Below are 11,149 nucleotides of genomic sequence, written 5' to 3'. Positions count from 1 at the left end.
TTCTTACAATCAAATACTGCCAACTAGCATTACTTCTACTTATGCATCATTAAAAACAAAGGATCATTCCTTAGTATTTTTAATGATGAATTATATAACAAAGTTAGAACTTAAAATGCACCCTGATTAATTATGTAAACTGGTATTTTTTTTAAAAAAAGCATAACGAATAATTTGGTTCCTTTCTTCATAAAATGGAAATTTAAATATTTCTCCTGATAGTCTTGAGGTCAGCATTATATTATTAGTGCAAAATGTGGGTATTAGTTTCATCTAGAAAAGTGTGTAACCTATACACCTTACTTAAACAAACAAAATGTGCATAACAAAATGCATACAGTCAATGCATGATAGAAAGCATGTTTCAAATATATGGCAGGCCCTCAGGCCACCATATTATTTAGGTTTTACATTATCATTTATGGCATTATAGATTAATTATACATAACACACTTTTATACATTTTAACCCTGAAGAGAAATAATTGGTGATTGAGAAAATTATTCTAGGTAGCCATTTGGTTTGCATCGGGAGAAAGTGAATCTCCAAGAGTTTACTGTCTGTAAGGTGGGAACCATTAGCTCTAGTGGGTAGATCAGCTACTCAATATATTTCATAGTGACTGATTCTCACATCCTGGCAATGCTGCTCCTGCCAATCAGCCAGATGGTAAATCACATCTGGAATTACTCTTGTATGTGGTTTTCCCTTTTTTATTGTTCCTTCTTTTCTGGATTAACTGTGTTGCTGTATTTCTTCTGATCTCTCCAAAAGCCTTCCATTTCAATTGTTCATCAGTCCTTTCAGAAAATCCTTAGACAGATCCATAAGTGGAAGTTGTGGAGATGGAAAATCCAAGGGAGGAAGATTGGGTATTGGAATATCCTTGGCTTTCCCAATATTTGCTGCAAATTTGTGCCAGGTTGAAGAAGGTGTAGCAGTGTCCGAATGTAGTGGCAAGCTCTATAACGCTGACTTTTCTATAGAATCAGCATCCACATCCAGCTCCTTATCTACTGGACCTTGTACAAGTCTTGCTTTTTCAGCTTTTAGTGCTTTATTTTCTTTCCTTAATCTTTCATTCTCAGCCACAAGGAACTCCACATGCCTTTTCAAATCTGCAATTTTGGTTGCCTGCTTCTCAATAATTGTTTTATCATCCTTCGGGGCTTTGCTTCCAATACATGGTTGTGTTGGCTCACTCTTTTGCTGAAGTAAAAATAATAGTATTTCTGAATTCCTGTCAAAGACTCCATGAATCTCAGAAAGGTGTTTTTCTGTACAAGGGCTGTAGTTCTGAGAAAGAAGGGGACTCTGACCCTCTGCATCCTCAGCAGAGGGTGTGTGAGATGCCTGAAGTTGGGTAGCTACATCCTTGTCTGTGTTCTGAGCTTTTGATCGTTCTTCACACTTTGCCCTTTTCCACTTCTCCTGGATGAGGAGGGACTGTTTTATGTGGCTATCCCTTTTTAATTCCAGTGATAAATGAGCCTATTTCACAAAAGGAAAATTACAATTTGCAGAGTTAAATATTGGAAGTCTTTTTACTGTTAATATATGCTATTCCAAGAGCCTTTCTGACTTAACACTTAAAATTTTTATACTGTTTGTGATTTAATAAAGATTCAATAACAATATCAAAATAATATAAATTAGAGAATGGTGTACTTTTTTTTTACTTAAGTGAAAGCACCATTCATTAAATTGAAGTCCTAATCTCAATAATTCAGACTTTTTCTGACTGTGCCTTACACTTCCTCCATCTGCAATGCCATGCCATTTGTAATCATCTTAGAATTGGAGAAATTCTTTCTCTTTAGAACTCAGTTCTATAGTAACCAAAATGAAAAGTCTTCCTGTTAAGAGAGATTTAGAAAGCTCAATGGAGGCAGATACCAATAGCAGGTTCTATAGTATCAAAAACACAAAGTTAAAATATCCTATGATTCAGTGTTAAGAAGTAAGTGGGTTTTCAATGCCACTGATATCCCTCTCAGAAATTATCTCCTTATTTCAATTAGATATATATGTACTAAGTACTTCCTAGGTACCTGAAATTTTACAATCAAGAAATCAGAAGCCAGGTTGGGTGGCACATGTTTATAACCCCTGCTACTTAGGAGGCTAAGGCAGGAGAATCACAAATTCAAGGCTAGCCTGGGGAACTTACCAAGACCCTGTCTCAAAATTTAAAATAGGGCTGGTGATGTAGCTCAATGGTAGAGCACCTGTCTAGCATGTATAAGGCCCTGAATTCAACTCAGACCCCTGTTAAAAAAAAGATATTTAGATAAAGGTATTTTTTAAACCTCAACAAGCCTTCCCCTAGCATAAGAAATAAAGTCACTGGTGAAACAAATTTTGAAGTTAAGAACTTTTTAACATAAGGCAGGGCGCATAGTGGTACAAGAAGCCTGTAACTCCAACCATTTGGGAGGCTTAGAAAGATCAAAAGTTCAAAGCAAACTTGGGAAAATTAACCAGACCCTGGTCACAAAAAAAATAAACAAAAAGGGCTGGAAGGATGTGGTCCACAGGTAGAGCAACCCCTAGGTTCAATCACCAGTAGAGGGAGGAAAGAAGTCAAAAATAAAGAAAGAATTGTCTAAGAATTCAAGAACAGACAAATGGGAGACTTCATATTTAAAAAATCTTCAACAAGCAGATTTATCCAATTGAATCCAGTCATGGTGGTGCACACCTGCAATCCCAGGAGCTCAGGAACCTGAGGCAGGAGGACCACAGTTTCAAAGCTAGCCACAGCAACTTAGGGAGGCCACAACAACTTAGCAAGACCCGGTCTCTAAATAAAAAAAATAAAAAAAGCTTGGGATATGGCTTAGTGGTTAAGCTCCCCTGGGTTCAATACCAGGCACTAAAATAAACAGCCCAACGATGTTCAAATATGAGCTACTAACAGGATGCAAGTTTCGGCATGTCTAAAAGAGCAGGAATGAAGCTGGGGGAGAAGGTTGTTTCTGTATGCCATTATATCAACAGTTCACTTAGTTTTCACATTTTACACATTTATAATATAGCACTTAAAGACCTACATTTGATCCCCCACCATCAAACAAAAACAGAAACCCTGCAAATTTTACAATTAAAGAACTTAAAAAGGGGTAAAATGCTTTTTTTACACACAATTCAAGTCTCCATTAAAAAATCTTTTTAAAATTTTTCTGTAAACCTTAAGAACATGTCTTACCTGCTCAGACTTGGTCAGCTTCATAGCATCAGAAAGATATGCTGGCCAAAGAAAGAGGAACATTAATATATGAGTATCATCCTATAATTACTGGGTAAAAGAAGTTTTAATACTTCTCATACAGAAAAAAATGATCTTACAAGCAGTAATGCTATGATTAGGTTTTGGAAGGATTTTTTTTTTTTTTGCTTCAATACTGGTGAATGATCCCAGTGACTAAATAAGGGTTAAAGCTCTTCCACTGAGCTACATCCATAGCCCTTTATACTTTGAGATAGAGTCTTGCTAAATTTCTGTGATTGGCCTGGAACTTGTGATCCCCCTGCCTCAGCTTCCCCAGTCTTTGGGATTACAGGCATTTGATAACTTAACTGGCAGGTTCTATGCTTTAAAATCCCTATGGAAGGGCTGGGGATGTGGCTGAGTGGTAGAATACTTGCCAAGCATGTGGAGACCTACATTTGATCCCCACCATCAAACAAAAACAGAAACCCTACAGATTTTACAATTAAAGAACTGAAGATGATTTCATTTGAAAAATAATGTTAAGGAAGGATTAAAAAGTAATAAGAACCAGGCAGGTATAGTAGTATATACCTGTAATCCCAGCAACTCAGAAGGCTGAGGCAGGAGGATTGGAAGTCTGAGCCAAGCCTAGACAACTTAGACTTTGTCTCAAAAAATATAAAAATAGCTGAAGATATTGCTCAGTGGTAAAGCATGCCTGGCTGGGTTCAATTCCCAGTACTTAAAAAAAATTAACAAGAACCTGTTAGGTACTTAGTCCAAAATAACTCCCATTTTGAAAATTAGCACCTGGCAATGAAGCATGACCTTCCTTTTAGGCCCACCCCCAAAGACTCCCTAACTACCAAAACTATAGCAATGGTACCAAATAACAATCACAGTGTTTTTTAACTACTCCCTTGTACCTGACTATATATTTAAAAGACATTTTTTTCCAGCAGGCTGCAGCACCTTACAGAAGGGCAGTCTAGTAGATAGTCTCTGTCAATAAACCTTTGCTTAAACTAAGATGTATGTCCCATGGATATTTGCCCCATCTACCCTAAAAAACCTTTCAGACCAGGTGCAATGACAAGCACCTATAATACCAGCAGCTCTGGAAGCTGATGCAGGAGGATCTGAAGTCCACAGCCAACTTCATCAACTTAGCAAGGCACTGTCTCTAAAAATAAAAAAAGGGTTAGGGATGTTGCTCAGTGGTTAAGTACCCTGAGTTCAATCCCAGGTACCAAAAACAACAATAACCACAACCCTCTAATCTCAGGATCAAACTCTGGGTGACTTACTTTGAAGTAAATTCTTAATTTTCCTCTTTTGGAAGATTGCTAAGAGTCTGCTATGGTTTGAATCTTAAATGCCCCAGGAAGCAAGCGCAAGTGTTGAAGGTTTGTTCCCCAGCTCCTGGCATCATGGGAAGGTATTGGAATCTGTAAGGGGTCGGGCTTAGTTAAAGGAAATTGGGTGACTCAGGGTTTAACATGAAAGGCATATGTGTCCCCATCCCCTTTCCCTCTCTGCTTTCCATAACCATGAAGTGAGCAGCTTTGCTCTACCACATATTTAACCATGATGTTCTACCTTGCCACAGGACCCAAAACAACAGGGCTAATAAAACATGAACTGAAACCATGAACACATGAAACCTTTCCTCCTTTCAAGTTGAATCTCAGTTATGAAAATCTACAACAGAAAATTGGTAACAAAAAGCAGCAAAGTCTTTGCTATCACTATACCTGATAGTGGCTGAGAAATCTTTTAAATTGAGATGGAGGAGGTGTCATGGCTTAGAGATGTTGACTACAGAAAGCTTGTAATGTTGTAAACAGCTTAAAGTGCAATTCTGGTGGGAACTCAGAAGACCAGAATGCTGATAAGAATGTGTAAACTAAAGGCCAAGCTCATGAGGTTTCAAACAGAAATAAGGACCCTATTGAGAACTGGACTAGAGGCCATTCATGTTACATTCTGAAAAAGAACTAGTATTCATTTTATGTATATCAAGATTCTGTAAGGCTGAATTTGAAAGCGATGGACTAATTAACTTGGTGGAGGAAATTTCAAGGCAGTGGTCTGTGTTTAGCTTTCAATTAATATACCATTGAGAATGGGAACAAAAAAGAGAAAAGAAAGATTTGAAAAACTTTAGTTTAGACAGAAAAGTAGAACTTTTAAAGTTGTGGCCAAGTAAGGTACCAGTGCTAAAGAGATCAATGCCATTAAAAAGAAGCTAAGGACTTTGCACCTCAGGAATCAGCAAGGCCCATCATAGACTCAAAGACTTTTATTTGATAAGAGAGCCCAGGGGAGCCCTACACCCACAGAACCAGGGAATTGTTTTCCTTGTGTTCATCTTTCAAAGGAATCAGACTCTGCCATAGCTGTTGTTGAAGCAGGTCTTTTACTGCTCCAGCTGGTAGCAGATTTGTCATCCATACAATGGTGCTTTTGCTAACATGAAGAATACAGGAGTTATTACATGGGATCCTGGGGGAATCCCATCAAAACTTCAATCAGCATATGGCAGTCAAAGCGCCTGCCAAGTAGCCCCTGAGAAGGCAATGTGTGAAGCTGTGAGAGTGAAGCTAAAGATGCAATGGAGACCCCAGTAAGTCAGACATGCCAGGAATGTAGAAGGCTTGCCAAGGGAAGTAACAGGCAGAGAGTAGAGCCAGCCAAAGTGAGTGGCCACATGCACTACAGTTGGCAAATCCAGAAACAGGACTGCCTAAACCCTTTGGAGTTCACATCATTTCACTGTGTCCCAAAAGCAGCACACAAAGCTACAGAACTCAGTATTTGCCCTGCTGGGTTTCCATCTTGATTTGGTCAAATCCCTTTCTTCTTTCTGCAGTCCTATTCCTCACATTTGGAATGGGAATGTTTATTCTATGCCACTGAATGTTACAAGTATATAACTTGTTAAATATTCCAATGGCTCAAAACCAAGTTTGCCTTGAGTCTCAGAGTAGACTTCGGATTTGGACATTTGAGTAATAAAGGAACTGTTAAGACTTTGGAGACTCTTTAAGATAGAATAAATGCATTTTGTTTCACAAGATGGACATAAGCTTCTGGGGCCAGCAGCAGAATGTTATGGTTTAGAACTTGAATGCCCCCTTGAAGGCTCATGTGTTGACAGTTTGATCCCCAACTGATAGCATTATGGGGAGGGGAGGTAACAAACTCTGTGGAAGGGGATGTGTAACAGAAGGAAGTTAGGCCATGGAAGGCATGACCATGAAGGGGATACTGGCCCCATCTTCTTCCTCTCCCTCTGCTTCTCAAGGCCATGAGATGAGCAGTTTTCTTCACTACACACTCCCTACCATTAATTTTGATACAGGGCCTTGTTAATTTACCAAGGGCCTTCCTCAGTTGCTGAGGCTAGATTTGAATTTGCAATCCTCAACTCAGCCACCCAAGACACGTGACACAAAAAAATGATGGGTCTGAATGACCATGGACTGAAACCTCTGAAATTGTTAAAAAAATTCACTTTTTCTCCTTCTACATTGATTTTCTCAGGAATTTTGACAATGTCAAAAACAACACAAAGAACTAATCATAAGTTCTATAAATATTCAAACTCATGGTACATTTTGAGGTTTATAATATCAATCTGTTTTTCATTTTGTGCTGCTATGGATTTCTTCATTTACTTATTTTTATTTACATTCTGTATTTCATTTTGTTTCTCTGTGAGACATTTTAAATATGTTTTTGAACAAGATGGGATATAAATAACATTAATAGTGGATCTATTTCTTATATTTTGTTGCCTGATCTTTATTTGTATTTTAATGATTTTCTGATTTCATGCTTAGAAGTGTCTGCTAGGTTCTACCATTCCTAAGAAGCAAATTAATTAGACGTTCTTGTCCAAAGAAAACTAGGTGATTATAGTTTTGATCGAGCCTTACATGCCAGATTTACATTTTTCTTCACTTTGTTCCTGTATTAATTTTGCATAGCTTGTGTATTTTTCTTCATTATCATTTAAATTTATTGAGATGTTCTATCTGCTCTGCAACTGTTCAGATACATTGTGGATGAATTTTCTTAGTTATTTCCACCTACCTGCATAAATTTTTTCTCCTTGTCCGAACTACACTTTGCTTTACCCACTCCTTTTTTTTTTTTTTTTTGGTACCAGGTTTCAAACCAAAGGGCACTTAACTACTGAATCACATCCCCAGCTCTTATTTTTTATTTTATTTAGAGAAAAGACCTTGCTAAGTTGCTTAGGGCCTCACTTTTGCTGAGGCTGACTTTGAACTCACAATCCTCCTATCTCAGCCTTATGAGCTGCTGGAATTACAGCAGTATGCCTCAGCATAAGCTGTTTTATCTACTTTCTTATCAAATAGAATAGCTTTTGCAAAACTCAAGAAATGCCTCCCTTTGTAGAGCCTTAAAACAGTATAATGCAGTAGTGCATACCTATAATTCCACCAGCTAGGGAGGCTGAGGCAGAAGAATCAGGAGATCAGAGTTAGCCTCAGCAATTTAGTATAAGGCCCTAAGAAACTCTGTGAAACCCTGTTTCAATTTAAACAATGGCTAAGGATGTAACCAAGTGATGAAGTGCCCCTAGGTTAAGTCCTAAGTAATAAAAAAATAAAAAATAAATAAATAAATCTCACAACTGGGAGTTGGGGCAGGGGCCACATGGGTATAAGATATTGAAATCTGGGGCACTTAACCATTGAGCCACATCCCCAGCATTTTAATTTTTAATTTTGATACAGGGCCTTGCTAATTTACCTAGGGCCTTCCTCAGTTGCTGAGGCCGGATTAGAATTTGCAATCCTCGAGTAAGCCACCCAAGTCACTGGGATTACAAGCATGTGCCACATGCCTGTTTTTTTTTTTTTAGAGAGAGTAAGAAAGAGAGAGAGAGAGAGAATTTTTTTAATATTTATTTTTTAGTATTTGACAGACACAACACCTTTGTTTGTATGTGGTGCTGAGGATCAAACCCGGGATGCAAGCACGCCAGGTGAGCGCACTACCACTCGAGCCACATCCCCAGCCCACACATGCCTGTTTTTTATTTGGAATTTTTAAAGGTTATTTTAGAAGGATAAAAAAAAAATTTTCAATCTGATTGCATCATAATAGATTTCCTCCACAAATTCAAAACAGGAACAAATGCTCACCAAGGGAAATTTGGTAAAAGAATAGGCATCTCAGGAAAAAAGAAAACTAACAATTCTGATTAAATTGCTTTCTCCAAATAGGAAACAAAGCAAATATTTAAAGTAGATATTAAGAAATGATGGGGACAGGAACTAAGAAAATCTGAAGAAACTACTACTTCTTCAAGCAAGGCATGGTAGTGCATGCCTATAATCCCAGAGACTGGGGAGGCTGAGGCAGGAGGCTCACAAGTTCAAAGCCAGCCCCAGCAACTTAGTGAGGCCCTAAGCAACTCAGGGAGACTCTGGCTAAAACTATGAAAAGGGATGGGATGTGGCTCAGTAGTTCATAGGCAACTTCAATCCCAGGTATCAAAATAAACAAAAAAACCTATTGTGAATAAGTCAATTTAGAATACAATGAGCTCATTCCAACACATCAATTTTGCAACTCTAATACATGGCTATTTTTTAAATATATATATATATATATATATATATATATATATATATATATATATATATATTAATTTTAGTTGGACACAATACCTTTATTTTACTTGTTTATTTTAATGTGGTGCCAAGGATCGAACCCAGTACATCACACATGCCAGAGGAGTGTGCTACCCCTAGGCCATAAAACCAAGTCTAAACTCCAAATCAGCCCAGTTGGATTTACTAATCACATTAAGTTCTATCTCCATGATTTAAAGCTAATGATTTAACAAGCTATCATCTTTTCTAACCTAAGAATGTCACAGAATTTAGGCCAGGTCAGGGTGATATTTGAAGCCCAAAAGCAGTTTCAATTATTCAAATATCAGATTAAGATGAATGCAAGTCTTTTCACTTTATTTATTCAGTTAGCTGGAATCTTTGGTTTTGTTGTTGTTTTGGTACTGGGAAGTAAACCCAGAAGCATCTCAACCACTGAGCTACATCCCCAGTGCTTTCTTAATTTTTATTTTGAGACAGGGTTAAAGTTGCTTAGGGCCTTACCATGTTGCTGAGGCTGGCCCTGAATCTACCAAATTGCTGGGATTATGGATGTGTGCTTATGGAACTCATATGTAACATGACTTAAATAGTTAAACAATATGTTGCTTTTGTAATGACTAAAATTTAATAATTCAATGGATAACAAAGTATAGTTTAGAAAATATTTAACAATACTGAATTCACAAGAGTTAATATTGTATAAAACCCCCATAAAACTCACCATAAAATATACAGCTTTATGTGGTACCTGCCATGTGCCCATCTTGCAGCACAAATGTCAAGTATTTGAAATTCAGACTCCTTTAAACAATATTTACTATGAATTGGCAGACTTCTTGGAATTGGCTCATAAGTCTTTAGGAATACAGCTGTGTATAAGAACTATATACCAAGGTGCCATTTATGCCATCTTCATGTTTCAGACAGAAGACTGGTTTAGGAGAAGCTGGGAAATCCATCATATTTGAAAAATACTCTTAAGCTAATTTTCTGGGTGATCAGCAGCATGATCTAACATGCATATGCAGGACAACAAACACTACTGTTGTGATTTCCATTCTAAATAAAGTGGTCAGAGATACTGGGAAAAACAAATTGCTCTCATTTTTACAATCAATATTTCTTAAAAAGACAACTTACCCACAGCCTTCTTGAGACAAGAAATAGCCTCTTCATATTTCCCTGCAGCAAAATAAACGGTCTGCTCATCTGCTCTGCTGATAAGCCTAGAAGACAAACATCTATAAATTACTATTAAGTACAAAACATGACTTTAGAAAACAACAATAGAGGTTGAGTTAGAATACCTACTTACTGTAAGGCTTTGGGTTCTATCACTAGCAACTGCCCCCAAAACAAACCAACCTTTTAACAAGATAAATGATATTATTTGTTGTCACACCTCAAGTCATCATCACAGCTGTATCTATATCAGGATCTATGAAAAGAGTAGATCGAACCTAAAACTACTGCATCTAAATAAACCCTCTCCCAGTTAACATGAGGCACTTCAATGACCCACATTCTTCAACTCCAGAAGTTAACTAGAAAGAGTCACAATTATAGTCTGTTACTCAAAATGTTTTTTTTTTAATTTTTCAAACTTCTTTCAAAATAAGAGTTATTTCATAGACAATTCCATTAGTCTTAGGGTAGGGAGAGTGAGCATGGAATGAATAGACAAACTCTAGATAGGGCAGAGGGGTTGGAGGGGAAGGGAGGGGACATGGGGTTACAAATGATGGTGGAATGTGATGGTCATTATTATCCAAAGTACATGTATGAAGACACAAACTGATGTGAATATACTTTGTATACAACCAGAGATATGAAAAATTGTGCTCTATATATGTAACAAAAACTATAATGCGTTCTGTTGTCATATACAAATAAAAAATAATAATTATAAAAAGCTATTATCAGAGAACCACTTATCATATGGTAAAATTTATCAGTTCATTCTTCCATTTCAACATAAAGCTGCTATTTGTCTCAGAAATGAGAAATCTGTACTGGGCATGGTGGTATTTGCCTATAATCCTAGCTCCTCAGGAGGCTGAGGCAGGAGAATAACAAGCTCAAGGTCAGCCTCAGAAACTTAATGAGATGCTATTTCAAAAAAAAAAAAAAAGAACTGGGGATGTAGTTCAGTGCTAAAGCACCACTGGGTTCAATTCCTGGTACCATTTTAAAAATTAAAGAAAAAAATGTTTGCACTTGAGGCATTATGATACCAATACGTAGTATTAAAATGATTTTTTTTAAAATCAGATACAAC

At 37.2% G+C, this 11,149-nt stretch overlaps 1 pseudogene; it reads right to left on the bottom strand.

Moving 5' to 3' along the window:
• Positions 1-783: 783 nt before the first annotated feature.
• Positions 784-10,091, bottom strand: LOC143387228 (nuclear receptor-binding factor 2-like; annotated as a pseudogene).
• Between the last annotated feature and the right edge of the window lie 1,058 nt (positions 10,092-11,149).

The sequence above is a fragment of the Callospermophilus lateralis genome, unplaced genomic scaffold (assembly GCF_048772815.1).
Source record: "Callospermophilus lateralis isolate mCalLat2 unplaced genomic scaffold, mCalLat2.hap1 Scaffold_169, whole genome shotgun sequence".
In the NCBI taxonomy this organism is placed as follows: domain Eukaryota; kingdom Metazoa; phylum Chordata; class Mammalia; order Rodentia; family Sciuridae; genus Callospermophilus; species Callospermophilus lateralis.
This window is presented reverse-complemented; position numbering and strand designations above follow the sequence as displayed.